The sequence below is a fragment of the Neophocaena asiaeorientalis genome, unplaced genomic scaffold (assembly GCF_003031525.2).
Source record: "Neophocaena asiaeorientalis asiaeorientalis breed wild unplaced genomic scaffold, Neophocaena_asiaeorientalis_V1.1 scaffold70, whole genome shotgun sequence".
Classification (NCBI taxonomy): domain Eukaryota; kingdom Metazoa; phylum Chordata; class Mammalia; order Artiodactyla; family Phocoenidae; genus Neophocaena; species Neophocaena asiaeorientalis.
Genome location: NW_020175410.1, coordinates 13,154,325 through 13,171,309, shown reverse-complemented (window position 1 = coordinate 13,171,309; position 16,985 = coordinate 13,154,325). Strand labels below are relative to the sequence as shown.

The following is a 16,985-nucleotide window of genomic DNA, read 5'->3' as shown; positions in this document are numbered from 1 at the left end:
GCATGGGACCTGGGGGGCATATGAGGGAGGCTGGGGAGATCAGGAGAGACAGGTGGGAGGAGCCATCCAGAGGAGCAGGAGAGGAGGAGAGGGTGACTGCCCCACCCACTCTGACCCACAGAGCCTGCTGAGCTCCCAGGCTGGTCCCCTGCCCTCCAAAGCCCTCTCCAGGTTGCATGGATCCTTGGAGGCATGGGAGGGAGGCTGGGGAGATCAGGAAAGGCAGGTGGGAGGGGTCCTCCCAGACCGGAGGAGCAAGAGAGGAGAGGAAGGCATTTGCCTCACCCACTCTAGCCCAGGAAGCCTGCTGGGCTCCCAGGTGATGTCATCTGCACTCTGAGACCAGGGGTGGGGGCACACATGGGCCCCTTCTGTTCCTTGAGCCTAAGCCCCAGCTCCCACATCTCCCAGGGCCTTTTCCAGCCCTGTGGGTCCTAAGCATTGGATCGCACCCCCCCGCCCCACTGTCCAAACCTCGCCCTGGCTTAGGCCTGCCCACCATGGCCAAGGCCTCTCCCTCCCCCCACCCTTTTTTTTTCTTTTCCCTCCTCCTCTTTTTTACTATTGTGGTACTGATGTACTTTCTGGTTGTTGATTCATCTCTATTTTTATTTTTATGTTCTTTCTAACACATCTGTTAGTTTGCTAGTCTAATTTTATTTTTTACTTTGTTATTGTTCTTTTTTTTTTTTTTGGCCACCCCACTCGGCCTGCAGGATCTTGATTTGAGAGCCCGGGGTTGGGCGGAAACTCCTGTGGTGGGAGCCCCAAGTCTGAACCACTGGACTATCAGAGAACCTCAGACCCCAGAGAATATTCATCGGAGTGAGGTCTCACAGAGGTCCTCATCTCAGCACCAAGACCCAGCTCTAGCCAATAGCCTACAAACTCCAGTGTTGGAAGCCTCAGGCCAAACAACCAGTAAGACAGGAACACAATCCCACTAAGTGGGATTTTCTCTTTCACAATTCAAAATAAGTGAACCGGAAGACAGAATGGAGGAAATAACTGCCGAGGAGCAGAACAAAGAAAAAAGAATGAAATGAATTGAAGACAATATCAGAGACCTCTGGGACAACACTAAATGCACCAACATTCAAATTATAGGGGTCCTAGAAGAAGAAGAGAAAAAGAAAGGGTCTGAGAAAATATTTGAAGAGATTATAGTGGAAAACTTCCCTAACATGGGGAAGGAAATATTCACCCAAATCCAGGAAGTAAAGGGTCCCATACAGGATAAACCCTAGGAAAAATACACCAGGACACATATTAATCAAACTAACAAGAACTAAATTCAAAGAAAACATATTAAAAGCAACAAGGGAAAAACAAAAAATAACATACAAAGGAATCCCCATAAGGTTATTAGCGAAGTTTTCAGTGGAAACTCTGCAGGCCAGAAGGGACTGGCAGGGTATACTTAAAGTGATGAAAGAGAAAAACCTACAACCAAGATTACTGTTCCCAGCAAGGACCTCACGCAGATTCCTTGGAGAAGTCAAAAGCTTTTCAGACAAGCAAAAGCTAAGAGAATTCAACACAACAAAACCAGCTTTACAACAAATGCTAAAGGGACTTCTCTAGGCAGGAAACACAAGAGAAGAAAAACGCCCACAAAAACAAACCCAAAACAATTAAGAAAATGGTAATAGGAACATACATATCGATAATAACCTTGAATGTAAGTGGATTAAATGCCCCAATCAAAAGACACAGGCTGGCTGAATGGATACAAAAAAAGACCCATATATATGCTGTCTACAAGAGACCCAGCTCAGACCTAGAGACACATACAGACTGAAAGTGAAGAGATGGAAAAAGATATTACGTGCAAATGGAAATCAACAGAGAGCTGGAGTAGCAATACTCATATCAGATAAAATAGACTTTATTTTATTTTATTTTACGTTTTTATTGGAGTATGATTGCTTTACAATGGTGTGTTAGTTTCTGCTTTATAACAAAGTGAATCAGTTATACATATACATATGTCCCCATATCTCTTCCCTCTTGCGTCGCCCTCCCTCACACCCTCCTTATCCCACCCTTCTAGCTGGTCACAAAGCACCAAGCTGATCACCTGTGCCAGGCGACTACTTCGCACTAGCTATCTATTTTACATTTGGTAGTGTATATATGTCCATATATAAACTACCACCCTCTCACTTTGTCCCAGCTTACCCTTCCCCCTTCCCATGTTCTCAAGTCCATTCTGTAGTAGGTCTGCATCTTTATTCCTGTCTTGCCCCTAGGTTCTTCATGACCATATATATATTTTTTTCATTCCATATATATGTGTTAGCACACGGTATTTGTTTTTCTCTTTCTGACTTACTTCACTCTGTATGACAGACTCTAGGTCCATCTACCACACTACAAATAACTCAATTTTGCTTCTTGTTATGGCTGAGTAATATTCCATTGTACATATGTGCCACATCTTCTTTATCCATTCATCTGTTGATGGACACTTAGGTTGCATCCATGTCCTGGCTATTGTAAATATTGCCACAATGAACATTGTGGTACATGACGCTTTTTGTGTTATGGTTTTCTCAGGGTATATGCCCAGTAGTGGGATTGCTGGGTTATATGGTAGTTCTATTTTTAGTTTTTTTGTTTGTTTGTTTGTTTTTTTGCGGTATGCAGGCCTCTCACTGCCGTGGCCTCTCCCGTTGCGGAGCACAGGCTCTGGACGCACAGGCCCCGGATGCGCAGGCTCCGGATGCGCTGGCTCAGCAGCCATGTCCCATGGGCCCAGCCACCCCACAGCATGTGGGATCCTCCCGTACTGGGGCACGAATCCACGTCCCCTGCATCGGTAGGCAGACCCTCAACCACTGCGCCACCAGGGAAGCCCCCTATTTTTAGTTTTTTAAGGAACCTCCATACTGTTCTCCATAGTGGCTGTATCAATTTACATTCCCACCAACAGTGGAAGAGGATTCCCTTTTCTCCACACCCTCTCCATCATTTATTGTTTGTAGATTTTTTGATGATGGCCATTCTGACTGGTGTGAGATGATATCGCATTGTAGTTTTGATTTGCATTTCTCTAATGATTAATGATGTTGAGCATTCTTTCATGTGTTTGTTGGCAATATGTATATCTTTGGAGAAATGTTTATTTAGGTCTTCTGCCCATTTTTGGATTGGGTTGTTTGTTTTTCTGATATTGAGCTGCATGAGCTGCTTGTAAATTTTGGAGATTAATTCTTTGTCAGTTGCTTCGTTTGCAAATATTTTCTCCCATTCTGAGGGCTGTCTTTTTGTCTTGTTTTGGTTTCCTTTGTTGTGCAAAAGCTTTGAAGTTTCATTAGGTCCCATTTGTTTAGTTTTGTTTTTATTTCCATTCCTCTAGGAGGTGGGTCAAAAAGGATCTTGCTGTGATTTATGTCATAGAGTGTTCTGCCTATGTTTTCCTCTAAGAGTTTTATAGTGTCTGGCCTTACATTTAGGTCTTTAATCCATTTTGAGTTTATTTTTGTGTATGGTGTTAGGGAGTGTTCTAATTTCATTCTTTTACACGTAGCTGTCCAGTTTTCCCAGCACTACTTATTGAAGAGGCTGTCTTTTTGCCACTGTATATTCTTGCCTCCTTTATCAAAGATAAGGTGATCATATGTGCATGGGTTTATCTCTGGGCTTTCTATCCTGTTCCATTGATCTATATTTCTGTTTTTGTGCCAGTACCATACTGTCTTGATTACTGTAGCTTTGCAGTATTGTCTGAAGTCTGGGAGCCTAATTCCTCCAGCTCCGCTTTTCGTTCTCAAGATTGCTTTGGCTATTCAGGTTCTTTATGTTACCATACAAATTGTCAAATTTTGGGTTTCTCACATATGGCCTTTATTATGTTGAGGTAAGTTCTCTCTTTGCCTACTTTCTGGTGGGTTTTTATCATAAATGGGTTTTGAATTTTGTCAAAAGCTTTTTCTGCATTTATTGAGATATATTGAGATGGTTTTTCTCCTTCAATTTGTTAATACAGTTCATCACATTGATTGACTTGCATATACTGAAGAATCCTTGCATTCCTGGGATAAATCCCATTTGATTGGGTCTCTTGTAGACAGCATATATACGGGTTTTGTTTTTGTATCTATTCAGCCAGTCTATGTCTTTTGGTTGGAGCATTTAATCCATTTATATTTAAGGTAATTATTGATATGTATGTTCCTATTACCATTTTCTTAATTGTTTTGGTTTTGTTATTGTAGGTCTTTTCCTTCTCTTGTGCTTCTTGCCTAGAAAAGTTACTTTAGCATTTGTTGTAAAGGTGGTTTGGTTGTGCTGAATTCTCTTAGCTTCTGCTTCTCTGTAAAGTTTTAAATTTCTCTGTCAAATCTGAATGAGATCCTTGCTGGATAGACTAATCTTGGTTGTAGGTTTTTCCCTTTCATTACTTTAAATATGTCCTGCCACTCCCTTTTGGCTTGCAGAGTTTCTGCTGAACGATCAGCTGTTAACCTTATGGGGATTCCCTTGTGTGTTATTTGTTGTTTTTCCCTTGCTGCTTTTAATATTTTTTCTTTGTATTTAATTTTTGATAGTTTGATTAATATGTGTCTTGGCATGTTTCTCCTTGGATTTATCCTGTATGAGAGTCTCTGTGTTTCCTGGACTTGATTAACTATTTCCTTACCCATATTAGGGAAGTTTTCAACTATAATCTCTTCAAACATTTTCTCAGTCCCTTTCTTTTCCTTTTCTTCTTCTGGGACCCCTATAATTTGAATATTGGCTCGTTTAATATTGTCCCAGAGGCCTCTGAGACTGTCCTCAATTCTTTTCATTCTTTTATCTTTAATATGCTCTGCAGTAGTTATGTCCACTATTTCATCTTCCAGGTCACTTATCCATTCTTCTGCCTCAGTTATTCTGCTATTGATCCCTTCTAGAGAATTTTTAATTTCATTTATTGTATTGTTCATGATTGTTTGTTTGCTCTTTATTTCTTCTAGGTTCTTGTTAATCATGTCTTGTGTTTTCTACATTCTATTTCCAAGATTTTGGATCATCTTTACTATCATTACTCTGAATTCTTTTTCAGTTAGACTGCCTATTTCCTCTTCATTTATTAGGTCTGGTGGGGTTTTGCCTTGCTCCTTCATCTGCTGTGTGTTTCCGTGTCTTCTCATTTTGCTTAACTTACTGTGTTTGGGGTCTCCTTTTCACAGGCTGCAGGTGTGTAGTTCCCATTGTTTTTGGTGTCTGCCCCCCTTGGCTAAGGTTGGTTCAGTAGGTTGTGTAGGCTTTCTAGTGGAGGGGACTAGTGCCTGTGTTCTGGTGGATGAGGCTGGATCTTGTCTTTCTGGTGGGCAGGTCCACATCTGGTGGTGTGTTTTGGGGTGCCTGTGACCTTATTATGATTTTAGGCAGCCTCTCTGCTAATGGGTGGGGTTGTGTTCCTGTCTTGCTAGTTGTTTGGCATAGGGTGTCCAGCACTGTAGGTTGCTGGTCGTTGAGTGGAGCTGGGTCTTGGCTTTGAGATGGAGATCTCTGGGAGATTTTTGGTGTTTAATATTACATGGAGCTGTGAGGTCTCTTGTGGACCAGTGTCCTGAACTTGGCTCTCCACCTCAGAGGCACAGCCCTGACGCCTGGCTGGAGCACCAAGAGCCTGTTATCCACATGGCTCAGAATAAAAGGGAGAAAAAAAGAAAGAAAAAGATAAAATAAAATAAGTTATTAAAATAAAAAGTAAAAAATAATTATTAAAAAAATTTTTAAGTAATTAAAATAAGGAAAGAAAGAAGAGAACAACCAAACCAAAAAAGATATACACCAATGATAACAAGCACTGAAAACTATACTAAAAAAAAACAAAAAAACCACAAAGAAACGGACAGACAGAACCCTAGGACAAATGGTAAAAGCAAAGCTATACAGACAAAATCACGCACAGCAGCATACGCATGCACACTCACAAAAAGAAAAAAAGGGAAAAAAAAATGTATCATTGCTCCCAAAGTCCACCTCCTCAATTTGGTATGATTCGTTGTCTATTCAGGTATTCCACAGATGTAGTGTATATCAAGTTGACTGTGGAGATTTAATCTGCTGCTCCTAAAGATGCTGGGAGAGATTTCCCTTTCTCTTCTTTGTTCGTACAGCTCCTGGGATTCAGCTTTGGATTTGGCCCTGCCTCTGCGTGTAGGTCACCTGAGGGTGTCCGTTCTTTGCTCAGACAGGATGGGGTTAAAGGAGCAGCTGCTTTGGGGGCTCTGGCTCACTCAGGCTTGGGGAGGGAGGGGTATGGAGTGCAGGGCAAGCCTGCAGCGGCAGAGACCAGTGTGGTGTTGCACCAGCCTGAGGCGCCATGTGTTCTCCTGGGGAAGTTGTCCCTGGATCCCGGGACCCTGGCAGTGGTGGGCTGCACAGGCTCCCGGGAGGGGAGGTGTGGGTAGTGCTCTGTGCTTGTACACAGGCTTCTTAGTGGCTGCAGCAGCAGACTTAGCGTCTCATGCCCGTCTCTGGGGTCCGCGCTGATAGCCATGGCTCGCACCCATCTCTGGAGCTCCTTTAAGCAGCGCTCTTAATCCCCTCTCCTCGTGCACCAGAAAACAAAGAGGCAAGCAAAAGTCTCTTGCCTCTTTGGCAGTTCCAGACCTTTTCCCAGACTCCTTCCCAGCTAGCTGTGGCGCACTAGCCCCCTTCAGGCTGTGTTCATGCAGCTAACCCCCATCCTCTCCCTGGGATACGACTGAAGCTGGAGCCTCAGCTCCCAGCCCCCACACATCCCGGTGGGTGAGCAGACAAGCCTCTTGGGCTGGTGAGTGCTGGTCGGCACCGATCCTCTGTGTGGGAATCTCTCCGCTTTGCCCTCTGCACCCCTGTTGCTGCGCTCTCCTCCGTGGCTCCAAAGCTTCCCCCCTCCGCCACTCGCAGTCTCCGCCCACGAAGGGGCTTTCTAGTGTGTGGAAACCTTTCCTCCTTCACAGCTCCCTCCCACTGGTGCAGGTCCCATCCCTATTCTTTTGTCTCTGTTTTTAATTTTTTCTTTTGCCCTACCCAGGTATGTGGGGAGTTTCCTGCCGTTTGGGAGGTCTGAGGTCTTCTGCCAGCGTTCAGTAGGTGTTCTGTAGGAGTTGTTCCACAAGTAGATGTATTTCTGAAGTATGTATGGGGAGGAAGGTGATCTCCGTGTCTTACACTTGTGCCATCTTGAAGCTCCTCCCTAGAATAGACTTTAAAATAAAGACTGCAACAGGGACACTACATAATGATCAAAGGATCAATCCAAGAAGAAGATATAACAATTTTAAATGTTTATGCACCCAACATAGGAGTACTTCAATACATAAGGCAAATGCTAACAACCATGAAAGGAGAAATCAACAGTAACACAATAATAGTAGGGAGCTTTAACACCCCATTTACACCAATGGGCAGATCATCCAAACAGAAAATAAATAAGGACACACAAGCTTTAAATGACACAATAGACCTGATAGATCTAATTGATATTTATAGAACATTCCATGCAAAAGTGGCAGAATACACTTTCTTCTCAAGTGCACATGGAACATTCTCCAGGATAGATCACATCTTGGGTCACAAATCAAGCCTCGGAAAATTTAAGAAAATTGAAATCGTATCAAGCATCTTTTCTGACAACAGTGTAATGAGATTGGAAATCAATAACAGGAAAAAAATGTAAAAAACACAAATACATGGAGGCTAAACAGTGCACCACTAAATAACCAAGAGATCACTGAAGAAATCAAAGAAGAAATTTAAAAAACATAGAAATAAATGACAACAAAAACACTATGACCCAAAACCTATGGGATGCAGCAAAAGCAGTTCTAAGAGGGAAGTTTATAGCAATACAATCTCACCTCAAGAAACAAGAAAAATATCAAATAAACAATCTAACCCTACACTTAAAACAACTAGAGAAAGAGGAGCAAAGAAAGCCCAAAGTCAGTAGAAGGTAAGAAATCATAAAGATCAGAGAAGAAATAAATGAAATAGAAATGAAGAAAACAATAGCAAAGATCAATAAAAATAAAAGCTGGGGGCTTCCCTCGTGGTGCAGTGGTTGAGGGTCCGCCTGCCAATGCAGGGGACACGGGCTTGTGCCCTGGTCTGGAGGATCCCACATGCCGCAGAGCAGCTGGGCCCGTGGGCCATGGCCGCTGAGCCTGCGCATCCGGGGCCTGTGTTCCATGGTGGTAGGGGCTGCAGTAGTGAGAGGCCCGTGTATCGCAAAATAAATAAATAAATAAATAAATAAAAGCTGCTTCTTTGAAAAGATAAACAAAATTGATAAATACTTATCCAGAGTCATCAAGAAAAAAAAGGGAGAAGACGCAAATCAATAAAATTAGAAATTAAAAAGGAGAAATCACAACTGACACTGCAGAAACACAAAGGATTAGAGTCTATTACAAACAACTATAAGCCAATAAAATGGACAACCATGAAGAAATGGACACATTCTTGGAAAGGTACAATTTTCCAAGACTGAACCAGGAAGAATTAGAAAATATAAGCAGAACTATCACAAGTAATGAAATCGAAACCATAATTAAAAATCTTCCAACAAACAAAAGTTCAGAACCAGAAGGCTTCACAGGCAAATTCTCTCAAACATTTAGAGAATAGCTAACACCGTTCCTTCACAAACTCTTCCAAAATATTGCAGAGGAAGAAACACTCCCAAATTCATTCTACAAAGCCACCATCACCCTGATTCCAAAACCAGAAAAAGAGATCACAGAAAAAGAAAATTATAGACCAATATCACTGATGAACATAGATGAAAAAATCGTGAACAAAATACTAGCAAACAGAATCCAACAGCACATTAAAAAGAGCATACACCATGATCAAGTGTGATATATCCACGGAGTGCAAGGATTCTTCAATATACACAAATCAATCAATGTGATACACCACATTAACAAATTAAGGAATAAAAACCGTATGATCATCTCAGTGGATGCAGTAAAAGCTTTTGACAAAATTCAACACCATTTATGATAATAACTCTCCAGAAATTGGGCATAGAGGGAACCTACCTCAACATAATAAAGGCCATATACGACAAACACACAGCAAGCATCATACTCAATGGTGAAAAACTGAAAGCATTTCCACTAGGATCAGGAACAAGACAAGGATGTCCACTCTTGCCACTGATATTCAACATAGTTTTGGAAGTCCCAGCTACAGCAATCAGAGAAGAAAAAGAACTAAAAGGAATCCAAATTGGAAAAGAAGAAATAAAACTGTCACTGTTTGCCAAACACATGAGACCATACATAGAAAATCCTAAGATGCCACCAGAAAACTACTAGAACTAATCAGTGAATTTGGTAAGGTTGCAGGATACAAAATTAATGCACAGAAATCTCTGGCATTTCTATACACCAACAATGAAAATTCAGAAATAGAAATTAAGGAAACACTCCCATTTACCATTGCAACAAAAAGAATTAAATACGTAGGAATAAACCTGCCTAAGGAGGCAAAAGACTTGTACTCAGAAAACTGTAAAACACTGATGAAAGAAATCAAAGATGACATAAACAGATGGAGAAATATACCATGTTCTTGGATTAGAAGAATCAATATTGTGAAAATGAATATACAACCCAAAGCAATCTACAGATTCAGCGCAATCCCTATCAAACTACTAATGGCATTCTTCACAGAATTAGAACAAAAAATCTTACAATTCGTATGGAAACACAAAAGACCCCAACTTGAGAAAGAAAAACGGAGTTGCAGGAATCAGTCTCCCTAACTTCAAAGTATACCACAAAGTTACAGTAATCAAGACAGTATGGTAGTGGCACAAAAACAGAAATATAGATCAATGGTACGGGATAGAATGCCCAGAGATAAACCCATGCACATATGGGCACCTAATTTACGACAAAGGAGGCAAGAACATACAATGGAGAAAGGCAGCCTCTTCAATAAGTGGTGCTGGGAAAACTGGACAGCTATATGTAACAGAATGAAATTAGAACACTACCTAACACCATACACAAAAATAAACTCCCAATGGATTAATGACCTAATTGTAAGACCTGACAGTATAAAACTCTTAGAGGAAAACATAGGAAAAACACTCTTTGACATAAGCCACAGCAAGATCTTTTTTTGACTCACCTCCTAGAGTAACGGAAATAAAAACAAAAATAAACAAATGGGACTTAATTACACTTAAAAGCTTTTGCACAGCAAGGAAACCATAAAAAAGAGAAAAAGACAACCCTCAGAATGGGAGAATATATTTGCAAATGAAACAACAGACAGAGGAGTAATCTCCAAAATATACAAACAGCTCATGGAGCTCAATATCAAAAAAACAAACAATCCAGTTAAAAAATGGGCAGGAGGGGCTTCCCTGGTGGTGGCAGTGGTTGAGAGTCCACCTGCCGATGCAGGGGACATGGGCTCGTGCCCCGGTCTGGGAAGATCCCACATGCCGCGGAGCGGCTGGGACCGTGAGCCATGGCCGCTGAGCCTGCGTGTCCAGAGCCTGTGCTCTGCAATGGGAGAGGCCACAACAGTGAGAGGCCCACATACCGCAAAAAAAAAAAAAAAAAAAAGGAATGATAAAATCTGATTATAGTAAAATAGAAAATTTGTCTGTTGAAAGATACTTCTGAGGAATATACCCAAATTAAGCCCAAAGAAAAAAAAAATATATATGAAAGAACCATTAAAATATATGGTGAAGATTTTGAGAGACTTCACCAAATGTCTGATGGTTGTTTCAGAAAAAGTGAAGAGAGCCAATAATATTTATTGCAATAATGGCAGATGCTTTTCAGAATTGAAGAAAAACATGAATTCTTTGGTTGAAAATAGAGAAAAAATAACAAATAAAAGCAGAAGAAATAAAAATAAATTTATAGCTACACATAGCATAATGAAACTGAAAGATATCAAGTATAAAGAAAAATTTAACCCCCCAAAGAAAACACCCCATATAATCTACAAGACTGGGGACAGAATTCTCATTAGAAACAGCTGATGAAAAACGACGATGGATAATATATTCAATACTTTGAGAGAAAATATGCATCAGCCTGGAAACTTACACTCAGGTAAACCATAATTCCAAGGTAAAATTAAATTAAGACATTTTCAGAGATATAAATTTCTAGAGGGTTTATCACTAATTGATTCTAATTGAAAAAGTGATTACAGGATGAATTTTAATAAGAGAAGTGAGCCTAGAGGGAAGACACATGACTTAAAAAGTTAGAGGCACATAGGACATTAAGGAAAATATGGAGGCACACAAATTGATAAAATATACTGAAAATTTAATTCTCTAACTAAAACTAACCAGCAATAACAAAGTGTGTGTATATGCGTGTCTGCACACATGTGTGTTCTGATGAGAGAATATTAAGGCACTGTATTTTTCGGAGAGGACTATAAAGATATATGTTAACTTCAGATTTTGAAATAAAATTAATTTTAAAAATATAGGGTACTACAAAGGGTAGAGAAATATATTCTAGAGCTTCCATGAGAACTGAGGATATAAGAAAATGCAGAAAACTTTATCAACTTAATGGGGGGCATAAAAACAAACAAACAAAAGAAACAAAGGAAAAGTATGGGAATCCAAAAATATATGAAGGAAATATAAAAGAAAAAGAATTCAAATATATAGTAATCACAATGAATGTAAATAGATTATACTCACTTATTGAAATTCAGTCTATCATGTTGAATATATGCAGCTTACAAAAGACCCAACTAAAATAAAAATAGCACAAAGAGATTTAAAATAAAGTATTGAAAAATACATCAGGCAAATAACCAAAGGGTATATCAATGTTAATATAAAACAAAGTAAAATAGAATAAAAGACAAAAAACTTTGATAGCAATAAAGAACATTCTACCAAGAAAATATAAAAATAAATTTGTGGGTATCTAACAACATAACCTTGAAATACATAGAGCAAAAGCTGAATTATATGGTGAAATTGATGAAACACCATCCAGTTGAATTAAAATCCTAAATATGAAATGAAAAAATTTTAGAAAAATATACTTAAAACTTCAGATTTGAAAAAGAATTTTTGCCACAGGTGGAAGAACACAAACCATAAAGGAAAATAATAAAATATATATTTTTTACATTAAAAAACTCTTGTATCAGAAGATACCAACACAAGTGATATAATCAATATAGGATTATAAAATCAATAAAGGATTAATATCCAGTCTGTAAAGAGTGCCTACAAATAAATACAAAATGATAACTTGTTAGAAAAATAGGCAAAAGATATAAAGAATTAAAGAGGAAAGAATTTGAATGGCCAATAAACATAAGAAAATATTTTGTAGTCACTAGTAATCAGGGAAATATATATCAAAACTACACAATAAGATAATATTTCACATACAGGAAAAATAATATAAAAAGTGTGTGCAACAAAATGCTCATAGATTCTTGGTGGGAATATAAGCTGTTAAGGAGAGCAAATAGTCAGTAGTAGAGAAGTTGAAAATATCTTTGACACTAAGCTTGATTTTCAGTTTCTAGGTTTATACCATAGAGAAACTCTCACACAAGTTCATGAAAAAAAAAAAAAGAGAATATTTATTGTTCCAGTGAAGAACAAGAAAAGATTCAAATGCCCAACAGCCAGAGGAAAGATAAATATATTGTGAGATACTGATACAATTTAACATTACATACAATTAAGATGGATGAACTAGACCTACATGTATAAATCTCCAAAATTTGTTAATGCATGATAAGACTGAGTTGGAAAGTATCTATAATATGGCACTATTCATTTAAAAATTTAGAACTTAAAAACAATACTATAAATTGATTATGATTACATAAATATATGGCATAGAAGAAAGTTTAGATGTTATGTTGGGTTTAAAAAAATAAATCTGATGTCCATCAGCAGATGAATGGATAAAGAGGGTGTGAGATATATATATATATATATATGTGTGTGTGTGTGTATATATATATATATATATATAAACATACATACACACAATGGAATATTACTCAGCCATAAAAAGAATGAAATAATGCCATTTGTAGCAACATGGACGGACCTAGAGATTCTCATACTGAGTGAAGTAAGTCAGAAAGAGAAAGACAAATATCATATGATATCACACATATGGAATCTAAAAAGATGATACAAATGAACTTATTTACAAAAGAGAAACAGACTCATAGACATAGAAAACAAATTTATGGTTACCAAAGGGGAAAGGGGGTGGTGGAGGGATGGATTGGGAGTTTGGTATTAGCAGATGCAAACTATTATATATAGAATGGATAAACAACAAGGTCCTAGTGTACAGCACAGGCAACTATATTCAATATCTTGTAGTAACCTATAATGGAAAAGAATTTGAGAAAGATATAAAACTGAATCACTTTGCTTTACACCTGAAACATTGTAAATCAACTGTACTTTAATTTAAAAAATCCCCTCTCTCACCCTAAATCTAGACCATGAGTCCTTATGCTCAAGGAAAGAGACACAGAGGGACTGGCAAAGAAACCAAGCAAGTAGCAGCGTGGATGGACAAGGACTACAACCAAGAGGAACAGACGGGGCCTGACTTACTAGCTCATCGTAGGAAATGCAGAGAGAGGAGTGTGATTACCACAGAAAGGCGGCCCAGGGGTATTCAATCAGTGAGCCACAACCCCTATGCAGAGGAGGGAACACAGGGTAAGAAGAAGTGCTGGAAGTGTGTGTGTGTACACACAAGTGCATGGGTCGGGTGTGGGGGTGAGAGGCTCCTTCCGTTGTAGATTATTACAAGAGAGGAGCAAAAAGTGTTTCTCTAACACTCAGATTTTACAAATTGTTTTGTCAGTCCAATGTATATTGAGCACCTACAAAAGCGAAAAGCACTTGGCTGGGTGCTCTATATGCTGCAAAGATGACAAACTCTCTCCTCATGTAGGAGCTGACAATCTGATGGGGCAAAAGCAAGAACAGAATCTGAGCTGAAAGGATGTTCGTTATCCTTACTACAGTGCACTAAGTTGAGAGATCATCAATGGGTATAAAGAGCACATAAAGGCAAACTGGAAATGCTATAAATGAGGGATCAAGGAATGAAAGGGAAAGTTAGTTCAGCTGAAGTAATGTGGTAAATGTTTTGAACAATGAAGGGAAGACCAGAGCAAAAAATGAACAGATATGTTACCTATGTCCCTAGCTACCAGTTTTTATTCTGTAGTCTTCTTACATTTAGGTCTCAAATCCATTTTGAGTTTATTTTTGTGTATGGTGTTAGGGAGTGTTCTAATTTCATGACTTAAATGTCATTTTGATGAACTGTTGGAAGCTGAGCATGAACTAACATGAGAATGAGAAACTTTCAGTCTTAGAAGGGCCCCCACGCTTTGATGGGTTTTATCTCCAGGAAACTCATGGTGAAGAACTAAGAAAATTCTGCCTTACAGCTCTGGCAAGGGGAGGAGAGAAGTAACCATTCTGAAATAAACCTACAGCACTCTTCACAACAAAGGCCTGCTTTCCAGGGGAAGACTACCAGAGTCTTACCCCACCTACTGGGAATGGCATTTATCCAACTACCCTTCCTGTCTTACCTAAGCGGGGAGAAGCTAAGAAACAGCTGTGAAAGTCACAGCTCAGGGACAAGGTTCCACTAAAAAACTGATATTTAATCATAGGATTATAGAATGCTTTCCCTCTCCCCCACCTTAGCACCACATCAATAGGGCTCCAGGCTAGTCACAGTGGATTATAGTTAAAAGAACTTAAAAATATAGATTCTATTTAAGAAGGATGCAAAACCAAGAACATTAGAGGAATTTAAAGCCTCTGAAATTTACAGTTCATGCCTTCCCAGAGCTCAGTATATTAATTTTCTAAGGCTACTGAAATTACCACAGACTGGATGGCTTAACCAAAAGAAATTTATTGTCTCACAGTTCTGCAGGCAGAAGTCGAAAACCAAGGTGTTGAGACAGTTGTTTTCTTTTGAGGGCTGTGAAGGAAAGTCTGTTTCATGCCTCTCTTCTAGCTTCTGGTGGCCTAAGTCACTCCTTGGCTTGTACATAGTGTTCCCTTGTGTCTTCACATAGCCTTCCCTGTATGTGTCTCTGTATCTTCACATGGTGTTCTTTTTTTTTTGCGGTATGTGGGCCTCTCACTGCTGTGGCCTCCCCCGCCACAGAGCACAGGCTCCGGATGCGCAGGCTCAGCTGCCATGGCTCACGGGCCCAGCCGCTCCACGTCATGTGGGATCTTCCTGGACCGGGTCACGAACCTGTGTCCCCTGCATCAGCAGGCGGACTCTCAACCACTGCGCCACCAGGGAAGCCCCCACATGGTGTTCTTTTTACAAGGACACCGGTCATTGGATTAGAGGCCCACCCAACTCTGGTATTACCTAATCATAACTAATTACATCTGCAATGACTCTATTTCCCAAAGAGGTCACATTCCTAGGTATTAGGAATTACTAGGAGTTAGGACTTCAACATATGAATTTTGGGAGGGGGCACAATTCAACCCATAATACAGACTAATAAATGGAAAAAACATAAATGGATAATAACAGAAATGATAGAGAGGGCATTACTACTTAACCCACTGACATTAAAAAAGATAAAAGAGGAATACCACAAACAACCCTATGATCACAAATTTGGTATCTTTGATGAAATAGACCAATTCCTTGCAATATACAAATTATTAAAATTCACACAAGGAGAAATAGATAATATGAATAGGCCTATATTTTTAAGATATCAAATCAATAATTAATAACCTTCTAAAAAAGAAAGGACATGCCTAGATGGTTTCACAGGTGATTTCTACCAGACATTTTCAAAGTAAACAATACTAGTTGTGTATAATCTTTTCCAGAAAACAGAAGCTGAGGGAACACATCCTGACTCACTCTGTGAGGTCAGCAATTCTCTAATACCAAAACTAGACTAAGACAAAAGAAAGGAAAATTACAAACCAATATCTTTCATGAACACAGACGCAAAAATCCTCAAAAAGGTATTAGCAAATAAAATCTAACAGTCTTTGAAAAGAATTATACATCACAACCAAGTAAGATATATTTCAGTTATGGAAGGTTGTTTCAACATTTGAAAATTAATGCAATCCACCACATCAGTGGGCTAGAGAAAAAAAAATAATACGATCCTGTCAATTGAATAAAGGTAATTGGCAAAATCCAACACCTATTCATAATAAAAACTCTCAGCAAACTAGGAGTAGTGGAGAAATTTCTCTGCTTGATAAAGAACATCTACAAAAATCCTAGAGCTAATACCACACTTAATGGTAAGAAACCGGATGCTTTTCCCCTAAGATCAAGAACAAGGCAAAGATGTCCTTACCACTCCTATCTCAAACTGCATGGAAGTACTAGCTAGTGAATTTAGACAAAAAATTAAATCAATGGTATACAGGTTGGGTAAAAAGAAAGAAAACTATTGAGACTATTAAAACTAATAAGACATTATTGCAGTAATGCAGACAAGAGATAATGGTGACCCCGATTAACATGGTGGTGGAGATGGAGAGAAGATGGATTTAAGAGGTAGGAAGTAGCAGTGACAGAGCTTGGAGATGGATTAAATGTTCATGACGAAGGAGAGGGAAACATTAAGGATGACTTTTAGCATTTGCTGTGTATAACAAGATTGGTGATGGGCCATTTATAGAGATGAAAGAGGACACTGAAAGAGTAAGTTTGGAAGGAAAAATCATGAGTTAGGTTTTGGTTAAATAGAGATTGAGATACCTTAGAGATCTTTAAGAAGTGAAGAAATATATATATTTTACATGTTCCTGGAGCTCAGAAGAAAGAACTGGGCCAGAAATTAGGGTTTGTGAATCATTTGGATATAGGTGGTAATTTAAATCATAGCTATAAAGAATTTCCTAGGAAGAGATTAAAGAGTGAGAAGAGGGTCAAAGACTGAACTATGATATTCAATGGCCAAGAAGAGGAGGATGA

The 16,985-nt window shown here is 39.1% G+C and overlaps 1 protein-coding gene across 1 annotated transcript in view; it reads right to left on the bottom strand.

Moving 5' to 3' along the window:
• Nucleotides 1-11,686: 11,686 nt before the first annotated feature.
• HEPACAM2 (HEPACAM family member 2) overlaps nt 11,687-16,985 on the bottom strand; it is a 63,513-nt gene continuing 58,214 nt past the window's right edge. The window contains exon 11 of the transcript XR_003006183.1: nt 11,687-11,736. The gene's annotated coding sequence lies outside the window, so the exon portion shown is untranslated. The remainder of the gene's footprint in view (nt 11,737-16,985) is intronic.